The 17,042-nt window shown below is 45.0% G+C and overlaps 2 long non-coding RNA genes across 2 annotated transcripts; both read right to left on the reverse strand.

The window, feature by feature from the left end:
- Positions 1-5,945: 5,945 nt before the first annotated feature.
- LOC122364262 lies at positions 5,946-8,484 on the reverse strand. The gene is made up of 2 exons (XR_006253531.1): positions 8,261-8,484; positions 5,946-6,506 (listed from the first exon to the last, which is right to left on the reverse strand). It is a non-coding gene; the product is annotated as an uncharacterized LOC122364262 (long non-coding RNA).
- A 6,193-nt stretch (positions 8,485-14,677) lies between these two features.
- Positions 14,678-16,627, reverse strand: LOC122364261. Its single transcript, XR_006253530.1, has 2 exons — positions 16,354-16,627; positions 14,678-15,212 (listed from the first exon to the last, which is right to left on the reverse strand). It is a non-coding gene; the product is annotated as an uncharacterized LOC122364261 (long non-coding RNA).
- Positions 16,628-17,042: the final 415 nt, after the last annotated feature.

Here is a 17,042-nt window from a genome sequence, read left to right on the forward strand (position 1 = left end):
ATCCAATTTCATTTTTCAAACTCAAATTTTTGGTACTTATAGGGGTCGTAGAGCAAAACAAAAGACATTTTTGGAATCCTGAGATAAAACTGCATCAGATAGCATGTTTTGAATTCAAAATTTTGAATTTTGAAAATTTCGAATTTTTAACCCCTTTTTTCACTTTTTCACCATTTTGCGGGGGTCAAATCTCCAAATTCTTGCCACCATCGTGTTCTACGTCCAAAACTACCCCAAAAACATGTGTCACACGGTATTTAAATGTTATTTTGAAAATTCGACTTTGTGTGACCTTTGGTGACCTGACCTTGACCTTGACCTGTGCTCCAATTCGCTTTAGACACAATGAGACTTTTCTTACATCTTTTGGGCACATGCCAAGAAATTTTGAGCTCGCTGCTGTCGGTAGTTCGGTCTCTGGGGCCCAAAATGAAAACCCCTATTTTTTACCTTTGACCTGACCTTGACCTCAAGTTTGACCTGAGAACCAAATTTAAGTATTCATCAGATGCGTCTTGTTTAGAGCTTTCGTGTGCCGCCTCGCCTGTCCCGCTGCGACTAACCGTTCTCGAGTTATGGGCTGGGGACGTCTGACGGCCCCCCCCCCCCCCCCCCCAGCAAGTGGTGTTATGAAAATACCCCAGCAAATGCCGGGTTAAAACAAGTTTTAAATGCTAATCGAACACATCTTGTTGAGACCTTTCGATCGCTGCCATGCGCATCTCGCTGCGACCATTTGTTCGCAAGTTATAGGCTAAGGACGTTCACTACCCCTCTCCCAACCAGATGGTATAAAAATACCCCAGCAAATGCCAGTATAGCTCCTAAACTAGCAGCGAAAAGCAGAAAAAATCGACAACGGTTCGAAAGTACAACACTTGCCCAATCTTATTATGCCGTCAGAATTAGGTGCCAAAAATAACGTTTTTATATAAGTCTAATTGAATATAAGCTTATGTAGATGTCTGCAACATGTTGCAAACTCACTATTTAGAGTGCAATCAGATGAGTGAGCCCAATGAAATTGGTTATGAACATGATCACAATAACCGTGTGCATCATGTGCAGTCGTTTATTTTCACCAATAAGATGTTCATTCATGAGAAAAGAGCAATTCAAAATCTAGTCGAAATCGTTCAGATAGCCGCTTCATTCCCTAACCGTCAGTTAGACTGTGTTCGGAGCTGAATATTGGCCGTGACATCGGTCTCATACTTATTCACGGCACGGCATCGTATCCTATGATCAATTTCGAGTCTGTGGGTATTAATTTTTTGCACCCTGAGCACGTTTCATTTTTCGGCATTTCTAGCGCTCCTGGCGGCCGGCCGGCCTACTGTGCAGTCGCTTCGGGACGGCTCCGACGGCGCCGGCCAGCAGTCTCTGGGACAACTGATCCCAGCAGGCCGTCAGCCTTTCCTTCAGCTCCTCTATGGTGCTGATCCTCTGACCTCTATACATAATTCGCTCCAGTTCGCTCCACACGAAGAAGTCCAAAGGGTTTAGGTCAGGACTCTTCGGTGGCCAGGCATCTGGCTCGATGAAGGCCGGGCAGGCCTGTTCCAGAAACTCGACCACTGAGTGGGCCGTGTGGCACGGAGCTGCACGGAGCACCGAATGACTTTTTTTTTTTTGCTCCTGTTGAAATTTAAATTCCTTACAATAGCACGTGAATGAGCTATTTTTGTTCATGAACCTCCAACATGCGACATGGTCAGAACAGCAAACCGCAAATCACTGATTTGCGCATTATGTTCAAAACCGTTTCAGTGAGTTTCGTGACACAAATTTTATAGGCATATAACTAGGGCAATATTTATAGTAATAGTTAAGTTCAACCAACTTGGTTTTATAGAGAATTGAACGCTCTTTCTAATGGTGTTTGCAATTTGTCAATAATGTGAAAACTTTCAAATTTACGGACATTTTAAGTTAGGGGTTCCAATTTTTTTGGATCACCCTGTATACTAGGCAACGTACGCCCTATTTTTAACGTACGCGAAACATTTTATCTTTGACCTGACCTGTGACGTCATCGGTGACCCCGAGGTCAATGAAATTGGAGTTCCGTCGACAAATTTGACAGGACTATCGAACATCGTTTGAATGTTACGGATCCGTCCAGTAGTTTCGGAGATACGGGAGGGGGCAAAAAAATGCCCCCCCCCCCCCACCGCGCGGAAGGTGGACGGGAGGTCCACCGCCTGCCGGGTTGATGAGAGCCTGAATGAGAGAGAATGTTTTTAGGCGAGCTTTTAATGAATTCAATAAAAACACAAAATGAAATCATGCTACCAATTTCATTGCTTACCTCAGGAATGAAATCAGCCAGGAAAGAACAGCAATATTTTTAACGAGTAAAACGCCTTTTGGGGCGACCAACGGAGCGAGCGAGAAGGTGGGCCTTGGACAAGCGAATTTGCAAGGGACACCTCCAACTAACTTGTGCACTGCACGCTACTAACCGGTCCCTAGCGATGTGCCAAATTTGAGCACAATCGGCCCAGCCGTTCTCGAGATCTGGAAGCGGCACCCTGCACGTGCGCACGTGCCAAATGGGTCCCAACTGACTTGTGCACGGCAACCTACTAACTGCTCCGTAACCGTGTACCAAATTGAGCGCAATCGGTCAAGCCGTTCTCGAGATCTGGAATCGACCCCTGCACGTGCGCACGTGCAGCAGCACCCCAACTCTGGCACATGGATATGCATTGCCTAGTGGGTGCCTATCTACATGCCAACTTTCAGCGCAATCGGCCAAGTAGTAGATATTGTAGAGTAGATATTGCAACAATTGCAAAACTGACACCTCTTCGTTTTGCACGTGGCACGTGCATAAGCGGTCACCCACATGCATCGAGAATAGTCCAATACTTGGTAGAATGAATGAAGCTACCCTAAAAAAATCATCGAATGTAAATCGGTCAAGTGGTTGCTGAGATATAAGCCTCGCAAAAGCGTAACCACGGCCGGCCGGTCGCTCATACTCAGAAATTTCCGTTAATCTACGAAAGACTACGCTTGCTTCGCTCGCTACGTAATAATTTCTTCAGACTAACAATGCCTCAGCCATATTGGCACGCTACTGGCTGAAAATAAGCTGCTTAAAAAGACCCACTGAATCGCCACGATTTTAAGTGCATGTCATCTCTATGTATATAAGATCTCTATGGTTTTGCTCGCTAAAACACGTGCTTGCTCGAAAAACATACTTGGAGCCAGCGTCCTTTTGAAAAAAAACGAACTATAGGCATCTGGGATCAACTATTTTGTCTCGAGATAACAATCATGCGCTTTTTCGTTCCATCAAAATACACCGGGAGGTATGGGCCATGGCCCGGGAGGTATGGGCCGGTGCCATGTTTCATATTCTTTCCTCGTAGCTGGTATCTACCTTGCTCTCTTTTAGAGCCCAGGAACTGCATAAATGGCCGACAGCTTACTTCAAGGAGGTCGCTTGGGCACATATGTATTTTGGTAAACTCAATCATGCTCCATGAAATAAGATAAATAATATATTTCTGTTCGAATGAAATTTGTATGTATAGTTCGTTTATTTTCAAAAGGACGCTGGCTCCAAGTTCAATATCGAAGCTCTCACGTGAGTTTTGGCAGCTTCAGTGTCTGGTCAAGAATTTCTTAGCGAAAAAATAATCGATTTCAAATTGTGCACGGTAAGTAGCTGGAAATTGTTGCTTAACCCGCGCCCCAGTGGCGGTCTCCGCCAACTTCGCCCTAGTGAGGGGGGGCATATGTTACCACCCACCTCTAACTCAAAAACTAAGAGGGCTAGAAAGACGCGGTGAAAAGCAGTCGATAGCAATTAATGCGTACGTTTGAAAGTATTTCGGTCATTTTTCATCTTAGAGCAATATTGGGGTCACCAGAGGTCATCAAAGGTCAAAATTTGCGAATTGTCATTATATTTTTCAGAAAACATGCCATTATCTCAGGAACTATGATAGCTAGAAAAACGCTAGGAAAAGCAATCGATAGCTTTTGAACTCTTCTTTTGATAAGGTCATCATCTAAAATGACCTCAGGTCAACGGTTTAGCCTCTAGAGGGCAAAAACTCCAAAAATAGCTGTTTTTAAGAAAAGTGTTTTTCGACAATAACTTTTGACTAAAAAAAGCTAGATCATTTCTAATGCCAAAATCGTGTTCCTCTCGCCGAGACGCGTCGAATGAACTATAATTTGACCTTGAAAGGTCAACTTCAAAATTTGACCTCAGGTCAAGGTCATGACCTGACCGGAAAAGGTCATGTTGCATATCAGTCGATGCGTCTTGGCAAGACAAACACAATGAGGCCAACCCCAGCGTTCTATCTCTTTCCAATCGAGAGTTATTGGCAAAAAAACTGTTTGTGGCCTCAAATGACCTCGGATGACCTTTCAAGAGGCTATCAGCAAAAAAGACACCTTGGTCGTCACGGGTGGTCCAAATCATTGTTATCCTGAAATATTTGGACTGTTCCTATGCGTACACACGGATCTAGAGGCATTTTCGTTTTTCTCCATTGACTTATAATGGAAAGGTCACGCCACTGACCTGACCTTAGGTCACGCATATAAAAAATCCGAGATATACAAATTGTAGGCACCCATAACATCATGTAATCCACCAAGTTTTAAACCTCTCTGACAAACACTGCAGGCTGGACATGATTGCAAATTTTTTTTAGGCTTGGTCAGCTAACTTGACCTAGTGACCTGACCTGACATGACCTGGGGTCAAAAATTTCACACATTGTCCAAAATTGATGTACCAAAAGCTACCCCAAGCGGCGCGGCGCTACGCGCCGCGGTTTTTTATTTATACGAAAAAAACGCGACAGGGTGGTAACATATGCCCCCCCCCCACTGGGGCGAAGGTTAAAAATGAACATGCTATGATTACGTCACTGGTGGCAGCAGGCACCCAAATGTCCGTGCAATGGGACAAGTGTCAACGAATTTGGGTGAAGCTTAGTTTTTCACTGATGCCGACCTTATAATCGATTGAGCGATTCCGTCCATGAAAGTTATACGTTACATTGCAATACATGCTCGACAGCATGACGTCACCACTGTTCTCCTATCTGGTTCCGAAACGCACATATGGAAATTATGGGGAAGAAATCACATGCTAAAATTAGTCAACGTTCGATTTTCTCAGGTTCAGTTTTTGCTCGTTTTGCCCGCTAAAACACGTGCTTGTTCGAAAAACATACTTGGAGCCAGCGTCCTTTTGAAAAAAAACGAACTATAGTTTGATTTTTGACCTTGCGCGACAAAAATAAAACTTATTGAAGACGACATTCAATGAAAGCATCATTTTATTGATTTAGGATCAACGGGGGTGGGTGGCCCGAACCTCCCAGCTAGGACGCCGGAATGTGCGCGCTCAGCTCATAATCTTGCAAGAAAGCTTCAAATTGTCTATCCAGTCTTAATTTGCATGCTAACTTTATGTTAGCGATGGGTGACATCATACAACGAGCCTGGTTCAAAATTTTCACGAATTTTCTGTATGTAACTACCGTATTTTACTCGAAGAGGGCAAAAACGCTTTATCACCGCTCATTGCCAAAGAAGGCTGAGCTGCTTTTGGAAATCACGTGGGTTGTATAACGGAATGTCTGCTACCAGTTTACGCGGTCAAATGTGTAAAAATACACAACACTTCTTCAAAACAGCCATGGCGCATACCTCCCGGGGGCCCATAACTCCCGAGTCTCCCTATAGGTACTTACATGGATTTTGCAAAGAGTGATTTGTAGGTGAGCTATGATAAGCTTAAATATAACTTAATAACTTAAAAATAACTTAAATATATGATAACTTAGGTCTACCGGCGGTGTTATCACCTTTTTTCGAAACAACTTTAAAATGAGGCAAATAAGTTAAAACGCAGTCGTCACGCCTTCATTTTGTTTTCCGATGACACCATCCTAAACCACAACTCCGATTACACTGGCATGTATTTCATGTGATACACAAGAAATGTGTTAGTTTCGTTGTTACAATAACACCTCGCCGATATTGACCCAGTCACATCCCATTGCACCGTAGGTTGTTTCGGGCTGCTAAGTGAACTCTGCTATGACGGCCGGCGAAAATTCACAGTCTTGCGAAAGCCAACGCCTCGGTTTCCCCAGCCAATGTGTCAAAAATGTGATGATTGATTGCGTCTGGGGGGTCGCAATAGTTGTCACATGGTGATGGTGGTGGGTATCCCGTGGCACTGGCGGCCAATGCCTCCACAGGCAGCGGAGTGGAGGGAAAGTCTCCCGGCTCAACTGTCGCTGCAGTACCCGTACGCGTGGCACTGGCGGCACCGGCAAATAACGGAGGCCACTGGGTGGGGAGAAAGTCTCCCGGCTCAGCCGCTCAGCTGTCGCTTGAGCCTGGTTACTGAGAACACCAGTACCCTCACCCAGAGGAGAGACCCCGAAGTACCCAACGAAGCCCTCCTCCGATGGTAGGTACTTGGCGAATCGTGGTCGTGGGTTGCCCAGCATGACCTGAAAATAGGACAGAACATTTGTGATATTGTGATGCATGACATACCTACATGATAATGTGCGTGAAGTTGGTGTCGACGTCAGCGACCTTTTCAGTGACGAATTCCGATTTCTTTCAGCATAGCGCTAAGTCAATTCTCAATTGCACTGAGAAGATTACGAAAATCGCATCGGTTTCGCTCTAAACCTTGACTTTCAATGTCAAATCTAAGGTCAAAGGATGGAGACCTCAAAGTGCCAGTAGATTTTGTTTTGTAGGAAGGCTTCTCTGCCGGCTAACGCCGCGGCCGGCTGTAATAACTTGTAAATACAGTGGAATCCGCTTAATAAATCCACGTTGTTGACAAGATGTTTTGGATTTTTTAAAGCGGTGGCTTTATTAACCGGAGTCAGCTATTTTCATTAAAAAAACATGTATTTCAGCTGCACGTTCCGTTCCCGTGAAATATAAGCGTATAGGCTACCATGATTCTTAATTGCCTTAGGTACTTATTCCAATGAAAGTGACAAGGGTCTCCGTCATCGGTGGGGTCGCGGGGGTCCGGACTCCGGACCTCGAATAATTTGACTTTCGTAATGCAGCCTAATTTATAAAGGCGTGCGTTTCAGAGTTTGAGGTGTATGTTGATTGCGCTTTTTATAGCCCTGAACTTCTGTTTTAGAACTCCAACTGCTGCTGACCGCTGCTCCAGAGCATAGGCGGCGGAACGGGGAGGGCATTGGGGCACCGTGCCCCCCTTTGATTTTGGCATTTTAACATTAGCCCTATGGGCGTTGCATGGAAAGAATGGGACCAAAAGTCGGCAGTGCCCCCCCCCCCCTTAATTGAAGGTGTTCCGCCGCTACTGCTCCAGAGCGGTTCTTTGGGAGCGGGCTGGATGCCACATTTCGAGTGGGGAGACGTCACTACGGACTTCGAAACTCCCAAGTGGATTTATTAAGCGGAGTTCGTGGATTTATTAAGCGGATTTATTAACTATGGTTATCTATGGAGAAAATCCGTGAACAGCTCAAGCGGCCACAATAAGCGGCTGGATTTATTATCCGAGGATTTATTAAGCGGATTCTACTGTATTTTGCCGACACCAATAGTGCGCCGGCCTGCACCCTCCCGCCCAATATATACCGGATCCCCCAAAAAATGTATACTTAAAGGGACCCTCCCACCTCAAAAAAGTTAATGAATTGGCATGAAAGTGATGTCGCTCGGGTCAGAAAGAGCGAAAACGAATATCTACCAAATTTCACCGAAAAATATTTACCGGTTTTCAAGAAATTTGACTTTGACTTTTGTTTACTTTTTGGATCCCTCCTGTTTCTAGCGAGTTTATTTGGAAGCAATAATTTGGCAGCCTTGAAGTGCGACAAACGTTGCGCGCAAAGCAGCGTATACCACCACGTGTTAACGATGGTTTTAGTCTAAGATTTAAAAATCGTTGGATCTCTGCTGACGTCACAAATTCTAAGGGGGGCATTCCAATGCATTAGCCCCTTAGAATCCAAAAACTGCAAGTTTTAAATACCATATCTCCGAATTAAAGCATTTTCGATGTTGTGAGTGCCCAAACTGGTATTTGCAGGCCATGGCCACCAATTTGGCTATCTCAACTCAAAACTAATGTTAAGGTGGGATGGTCACTTTAATTTGTCCATCAATTTCTAGCGCTGCAGGGCATTTGTCCCACATTGGTAACCCGTTTATCTATAACCTGTGGACCACACATTTCTAGCATTATTACGCCGCTGCCACTCACCTTTAGGGGATGCTGCCAGACTTCTAGCATCCGATCAGTGAACAGCCGTCACCATCATCACTAGCACCACCGTCACCAGTCTTCGAGACGAGGCCATCCCTCTTCCTATCCTCTCTCCGGCTCTCTCTCTCTCTCTCTCTCTCTCTCTCTCTCTCGTCTCTTTCCACTCCCTTGGTAGCGTCCGAGCTAGCCTTATACTCTGGCTCTGCCGACACGAGGCTAATATTTTCTGCAGCGGCGCAGGTCTTATATGCTGTCACTTTCAGGTCATCATCCTATCCGCTTTTGCAACTTGCAATGTTGTTGCATATTTCATGCAGTAAAATGAAAGCAGAGATATCTAGCCTGCACAGGCACTTTCGCTATGCATGCAGACACCTACTTGTATAACCTTTCGCTTTTTAGTAATTAATTAGTATACAGCAACACAGCGATACGTAGAAACTCATTAATAGCGAAGGGGGGGGGGGAAGGACCAGGAGAAGCAGAAGCTCTCCAATGTAAATGGGTCGCCAAGCTGCCCGTTAGAAGGAGGGCCAAATAAATGAAAAATAAATAAATAAATTGTAAACTTCAGCAAAGCCTCAATTAAAGGGACCCTCCCACCATGGGCGTAGGAACGGCTGGAACATTGTGGGTGCATGGGTGCAGAAATCCAGCCATGGCCGGTGAAGCGGGGGGGGGGGGGGTAGGGAGCGACACACCCGAGCGAAGGCTCATTACGAGCTTTGAGGGGGGTGTATACTGTACATATACCATGTCGAAAAGGTACCGACCGATAAGTGCATTTGGAAGCATTAATTCCCTCGCATGTGTAGGGGTTTCGGATGAACCCCCCCCCCGTGGCTTTTCGCACATAACTCGCGCAAAAAGCGGCTGATCGCGACGAAACTTTAAGTACCCTCGAGTTGATCAGTTTTACACCTACTCTGAAAATTTCATGACCCTGACCCAAAAGACCTTTGACCTGTGACCTGATTCTCGAGACCATGTTCGGCCGGATTCGCGATTTGGCGTATGTCAGCTCACATTATCCGCGCGTTTCCACTCTTTTTGTGATTGTAGACGTACAAACATGTGAAATGATGTTTGCCCCATGCATCACGGTGGGTGTGAAGGTCACTTGAAGGTCAGGTCAGGTCATTGGACCTTTGATGGCCTCGGTTCACTTTTTCGAGTATTACATGTTTCTAGGGTAGTTTTTCGGGCTGATTTCGAATTTAGCATCCATTTGAACGTTTACGAAGTATTTTTCGTGCCTTCGTAACATGCTAGCCTACGACGCCGTCAGTGGTAGTTGACACCTGCTATGGATAGCCGGTAGGACGCCTAATGGTTGACCTGACCTGACCTGACCTGATCTGGCCTAAATGCATGAAGAAATCATCTGTGATAAAAACTAACATGATATTCGTGATCAGCACCCCGAAAAACCCGATAACAGCTTCACTTTACGCAGTTCTAGCAGGTCCGATTTTCCCGAATTTTGGAACATTGACCTGACATGGAAGGTCAACCAATGACCTAGGACCTTAAAATTGGGTATCATCGGCTTCCTCTCGTCACGGGCACCACCCTCGTTTTCTTCCGCGAAGCTCTAGCTCGATCAGTCCCCCCCCCCTCCCCCTACACATGAGAAGCTGGAAAACGCCGCACACATGCGAGGGTTAGTAAATTGCCAATATTGACTACAGTAACAAGTACATAAAAGCGGCCAACTTAGCCATTTTCGAAGATATCGGGCTAAACATTTTGACAGTGGGTCATCGGCTCGGTATGTGTTCAATCACATGCTCCATTTCCCTTTTTCTTCAGCACAAATGTACCTAAGTTTTGAAGACCATCACAAAAGCAAATGCTTCGAAAGATGGATAGCGGGCAACATATCCTGAATTTGCCGTGCTGCATGGAAAGTAGTATTGATGAGAAAAGGGGTTTTTGGTTCAGATTATTGTGGGTGCAGAATACATTGTCTGCACCCACTGGAGAAATATTGTGGGTGCAGCTGCACCCTTGCACCCATGGTTCCTACGCTTATGCCTCCCACCTTCAAAAAAGTTTATGAATTGGCATGAAAGTGATGTCGCTCGGTTCAGAAAGAGCGAAAACGAATATGTACCAAATTTCACCGAAAAATATTCACCGGTTTTCAAGATATTAGACTTTTACTTTTGTTTACTTTTTGGGATCTCCGCTGTTCCTAGCGACTTTATTTAAAAGTGCGGCATTTGTTGCGCGCAACGCAGCATATACCACCGCGTGCTACAAAACGTTTTAGTCAAACATTTAAAAATCGTTAGATATCTGCGCTGACGTCACACATTCAGAGGGGTATTCCTATGCATTAGCCCCTCTGAATCAAAATGCTGCAATTTTGAAATTCAATATTTCCGATTTAAGGCATTTCTCGATGTTGTGAGTGCCGAAACCGGTAATTGTGAGCCAGGGACCCCATTTTGACTATCTCAACTCAAATCTAATGTTAAGGTGGGAGGGTCCCTTTAACTTGCTTACTGAATACCACTTTATAAATGACATTATTGGAAAATATTGCCGGGAAGCCAATTAACTACAGGGTGTTCCAGATAAATTGGGACAAATTGAAACTTCCTCTAAAACTACTCTGTTTTGAGTGACTAAAATAATTTCTTGACACACTTAAAGGTTAATGAATACTTTTCATGTTTATGTAAGTTGCGTGGTAATTTTGAGTCGGCTGGTCACAGAACGTGGGTTCAACCAGACCGCTATTGTTTTTTACCGCACTGATATGCATGCAAATTCTTTACTTATGCCTCATGAAATGTCTAAAAGTAGTGCGTATCGAAGAGACGTAAACCTTGGAGGAAGAAGGGATATTGACTCACCCCTTATGCCATCTGATAATTTTCTGATCAGATTTTTTTTCTGCCACATCTGATAATTTTTTCTTTTTGCACGCGAAGCAATTGTAAACACTGTCTACGGTGCGGGATAATATATATTTAACCGGGAGTAGGTAGAACAAATCTTTTGAACGTCGAGCCGATAGGCGAGGCGTTTGAAAGATTTTTCTACCTACGAGCGGTTTAATAATTTTATCCAGTGCCGCCGATATCTTTCGGGCGCTTATAGTAAATTGTTAACAAAATACATAATATATGAAAAATACGCCATGTTTCAGACTAGACAAACTGTCTACAAGATGTTAAACATTTGTTAATCGTCTAGACGTTTAACGTGCGCCCTGCTGGGGGTCCTGGATTTCCACGCCCTGCTGGGGGGGGGGGGGGTGAACACCCCCTTCTAACTCGGCTCCTGAGCCACGTAGCGATACGGGAAAGGCGCCATTCGAAAGAGCGTCAAAAATTAGGAAAAATCACATCGGTCACTTTTTTGGTCAGGTCAAAAGGTCAGGTCACCAGAGGTCATTGAAGGCCCAAATTCGCCGACTTTTAGGTCAGTTGTCGACAATTTTCAACAAATCACGCATAGCTCAGAAACTAATGAAGCTACAGCGCCGCATTTGATAGCCCTATTAACGCTTTTTCTGAGTAATTCTCTCGCATTTGACCTACCTCAACGGTTTTGCCTGCAGGGGACAAAAACTGCCAAAATAGCCGATTTTTTTCGGAAACCGATTTGTCTGCCATTACTTATGACTCAAACCTTGCACGAACTTTCTTTTACCAGCATCGTGTTCCTCTCGCCAAGACGCGTGGAATGAACTATCACTTGACCTCGAAAGGTCAACTTGAAAATTTGACCTCAGGTCAAGGTCATGACCTGACCGGTAAGGGTCTCAAGTTGCATATCAGTCGATCTGTATCGTCGAGCCAAACACAAGTGAGGTGTTTTCATCGCTCTAGCATGCCCCTATCAAATGTTATTCGCGAAAAAAACAGTCAGATACCATTGGTGACCTGAGATGATCTCAGGGGCATAAAAAAGGGTCACGGCTGCCGTTTTCATGTTCAGGGTGTCAAAGATACTAGTAATTCAGTGTTTTAGAGTCTTTATAATGACTTCTGTCTAAATAAGGCGTTTTTCAAATTTCTCCCATTGACTTATAATGGGGAGGTCGCAAAATTGACCTGACCTTAGGTCATCGATATCAAAATTCCAAGATATACCTACATTTTGTACATGATGCTGCTCTTATCAAACTCTGAAAGTTTCAAAGCCATCGGTCACCCGGTGTAGCTTTGGCAGGCAGTGAAACTTTTGATGAAGTGAGGCCACTTGAACTGACCTGGTGAGCTGACCTTAAGTGACCTGGGTCTAAAATTTTCACAACATATGTAGAAAAGATGTATGATAAGGTGTGCCAAAAGCGCCGCCGTTTTTGAGATATTTGCTAAAAACCACCGGGGGGGGGGGGGGGGTTCAAACACCCCCAGCAGGACGCGAGTTAACCCGCGCATGACTGGGGGTCTCTACAGAGCCCCCTCCCGTTTTTCGGCAATATCTTCTAAATCGCTTGAGGGATCAACACGAAACTTGCGGTACCTTCAGCGGCATCAATTTGACACATTGTGTTATAATTTCAACTTTATAGCTACCACAGTTTGGCCGGAAATGACGTCCGAGTGACGTCATGTCGGCCAATTTTAATGCAAAATGGTCATTTCACGATGGAACCGTGCAAATTATATTAGCGGGATGTTGCGCCATCCCTAGTTACCTCTCACCTCCACCAGCGCCGGTCGTGCCTCATCACGGGACAGGTAGTGCCACCTAGGTGCACCGGGGAGAACTACGGGTCGCATAGTGCCACCAGATGTCGCGCACACACGACAGGCCCAGATTTATGGAATTTAGAACGTGGGCGATATATTGTAACAGCGTTGATTTCTACCATGAATGTATTTTAGCAACTTACAGCGTGGGCGCAGGCACTGGAACCACAACGGCTACCACAACGACCACAACTGCACGTAAGTAAGTCCGACATACGACTTATGTTGGACTCGCGGCAACGCTGCCCAAGCGGCCTTTTCCGTTAGGACGCCGAGCGACGGAGTGCGCGCAGCGATTCTTTTTTTTCTTTTTTTGTCTCCCTCTGTTCTTTCTAGGGCGTCTTTCAGAAGAGCCCAGGAAGGGGTCAGGGGTCGAGGCCAGCCGATGCCAAAACACCGAACGTAATAGCTTAGCCCGGACTCACTTAAGTTAGCAACCTTAACCGGTTAACGCTAATATTAAATTACGGCAAACGCTCTCAAGAGGTTAGTTTTAAAGCTAGATCCAATTTCTTTGCATCAGTAGACTACAAATACCTACACATAGCTATCAAACTGCTATATCGATTTATCGAAATTTTGAATATTTGGAAAAACATGTTTTTACAATTACAAAAATATATTTTTTGATTTTTTTTTTCAAAAAAAAATTATTTTTTCGCAAAAAACGGAATATATGTGATAGAATACTGAATACACGCCGTTCAACTACTCTAGCTTCAAAAATAGCCAAGCTGTTAGCATAATTGTCAAAATTTTATATTCATATATTTTCAAAACCATTTTTTCAGTACGTTTTTGACATCGTACAGCAACATAAATGGCACCATCGTGTTCCTGAGCTCAAACTGCATCTGATAGGCACATTTTTTGTTGAAAAATTACACTTTCAAAATTTGACCTTTTCTGACCTGAAAGTGACCTGACCTCCTGTAAATTCAGCTGAAAATGACCTCAAATGACACATACGACATTATTTTCGAAATCTACGAGTAAAATGGACCATAAAACATGCGTCACGTGACCGATTCATGATATACAATTTTCGTGACCTAGGATGACCTAGCCTTGACTTGAAAAAATTCGAACTAAAAGTTTGTTACCCTCAGGGTACCTAAGACATATATCAAGGAGTGCGTAAGCCAAAAATGAGTCTGATCGGACTTGTCAGCCGGCGGCTAGAGCCTAAATTGTGAACAAGCAAAAAGGCCGATAATTTTTACTTTGACCTGACCTTTGACGTCATCGGTGACGTCGAGGTCAATAAAAATAGGTTTTCCATAACAGTTTTTCCAGGGCTATTAGACACCGTTTGAATTTTGACGATCGGCCCAGTAGTTTTGGAGATAGGAGGGGGCTCTGGAGAGCCCCCTCCCAGGCACTCGCGTTATGGAAAATACCCCAGTCATGCGCGGGTTAACAAATTAGTTAGTTACACGACATCCGATAATTTTCCCTCTTTGCACGTGAAGGAATTGAAAACACTGTCTACGGTGCGGGATAAAAACATTTACACTGACATTGTTTTTGTGATTAGACCTTGGATTCCGCAAAGAGTGGTCTGAAGGTGAGCTATGGCCTATGACATGCTAAAAAAGTGTACTGGTGCGGGTGTTATCACCTTTTTCGAAACCACTATTGATTGTGAGGCAAATCACTTCATACTTTTTTCCGATGCCCCCGTCCATTAAACCACAACTCCGGTTTCACTGACATGTATTTAATGTGATACCATAGATGACAGTAGAACTACTGTTCTTCTGTTCTACTGTTATCTATGGTGATACATATTACATAAGCAATATGTTAGTTTCGCTGTTACAGTAACATGATCGCCGATGATCGCCGAACACACTCACATCCTCTTGCACCGTAAGTTGTTCCGGGCTGCTAAGGAGCCACCTACGGCCGGCGAAGCTTCACACCTTTGTGTTGGAAGCCGGGGTGCGAGGCAGAATACCATGGGAAGCGGCCGGGACAGCGAAAATGTCTGCAGGGTTTTTTGGTGGTGGTGGTCGTAGTATGACGTGGGGGCACATGATATCCGCCTGGACCCGCGGGCCCGGACGGACGCCGCGTTGGACCCAAGAAGCCGAGGATTTGCCCCAGATGAATGGGGGGTCTCGTTCCAGTGCCGATGAGTCCAGTACCCTGACTCGACGAACCCTTCTCAGGTTCGCCACCGACGAAGAACGTTGGCGGTGGCTCGGGAGTCGTGTGTGGCGTGGTTGAACCTGAAAAAAGGATAAAGCAGATTTGACATGCATAGCGAAGTTTCATGTTGTAGAGGTTTTGTGCATTATCACTCGCTCGTATTCGCATCGACGCGCGCGGCCGCGGCGACGGGGGCGGTTATCCGCCCTCTTGAGAGCTTTCGTAAATAGTGGGAATACCGCGGCGAATACCGCGGCTCCGCGAAATTTGGCATACTTATTTCGTTATCAATTTCACAATGGTGAGAGCAAGTTTTAGCTCCCTAGCTTTGAAGATCATTTCAGCAGGTCACTTTGAATGACTCGACCTCAAATCACTTTTTTGTTACTTTGCCACCGTGTCAGAGCTACAGTAGATGACCGAGCGCTTTGAGCTTCGCAAGGCGATGAGGACCTACAACTTTTTTGTCTCGGATTTTTTTTTTCCATCACTATGGCCTATGGTAAGCTCAATTTTTTGGCCTCCTCATTATAAGTCAATGTTCGGGGAGGAATTACATGCCTTATTTTTGCACTGAAACGCATCGTGATGACCAATAATACGATGAATGACATCATTCACGACCGGCCTTGAATACCTTGATGCCCTGTTTTCTATTTGACAACTGTAAGGTCATGTGACGTCATCAAAGGTCACCAAACCTTTTTGATACTATAACACTCCTTTCAGAAAAAGGTACAGTCTCGCGAATGGTCTCGTGTTCAACTCGTCCAGACGCAGCGGCCAGCGAATGATATACATGTTGACCTTGAGGTCACGTGACCCGAGGTCAATTTTGGACCTTATCCTTCTGAGGTCAACACGTATATGCCTCGGTGATTGCCATCGAAGCATATAAGTACGTGATTGTATTAGTTTTGCTCTAGCCCGATAAAAACTACTGACCTTACCCCTCGCCCGTTTTGGCCTTTTACAGCGTCTTTATATGCATATTGCATACCCTTACCCACGTGATAAATCAAATTATTAGACATGATTTTCGGTTTTAACATTGACATAAATTCATAATGTGAAGATGTTTACAGTACAAGATATCTGGTTAGATATGGTCAAGTGTGGTGCATTCACCAGATAACCGGTTGTGAAAACGACTGTCATTGGTTTCTATGTAAAGTCTGGACCACGCGCGTTCATCACCATTGCGCTAATAGCACCACTCACCGTTGGAAGATGCTGTCAGTCTCCTAGCATCCGATCGGTGAACAGCCGTCACCATCACTACTAGCACCACCGTCACCAGTCTTCGAGACCAGGCCATCTCTCCTCCTGCCTCTCCCTGTCTCTCTCTTTCTTTCTTTCTTTCTTTCTTTCTTTCTTTCTTTCTCTCCCTCTCTCTCTCTCTCTCTCTCTCTCCCTCTCTCTAGGTGTTGTCCGAGCTAACTTCACTCGCGCGCTGCCGACGCGACTCGCGAGTCTAATCTCCACTGCAGCGGCGCAGGTCTTATATGCGGTCACCAGCTGGTCATCGTCCTACATGCACCATGCGGGTCAGCCAGGAAAAGAATGAGAAAGTAATCTGCGGTCAACACACAACACCTTGGCTTTACAATGCTCCATAATTCAGGGACTTAGATCAGTTGCTTACCTAATAGGGTGACCAAGACCATGATGTAGTGTTGAGAATCGGTCTATCAATTGAGCGCTCTACTTCTTCAGCGACCAGCGTCATGCATTGTAAATGAAAAGCAACGATATTTAGGGATGTAAGGGGACGCGCAGTTGCAACTGTGTGTGTGTACACGAAACCCAACTCTAGCCGTCTGTCCTGGCCAGTAACAACCGATAACATTGATATCGAGTGCCGGTCCCTGTACAAGAGCAGCTGAGGTTTTCTGTGCGTTCCCTCTGGC

This window comes from Amphibalanus amphitrite, unplaced genomic scaffold (assembly GCF_019059575.1).
Source record: "Amphibalanus amphitrite isolate SeventyFive unplaced genomic scaffold, NRLGWU_Aamphi_draft 000664F_arrow, whole genome shotgun sequence".
NCBI lineage: Eukaryota > Metazoa > Arthropoda > Thecostraca > Balanomorpha > Balanidae > Amphibalanus > Amphibalanus amphitrite.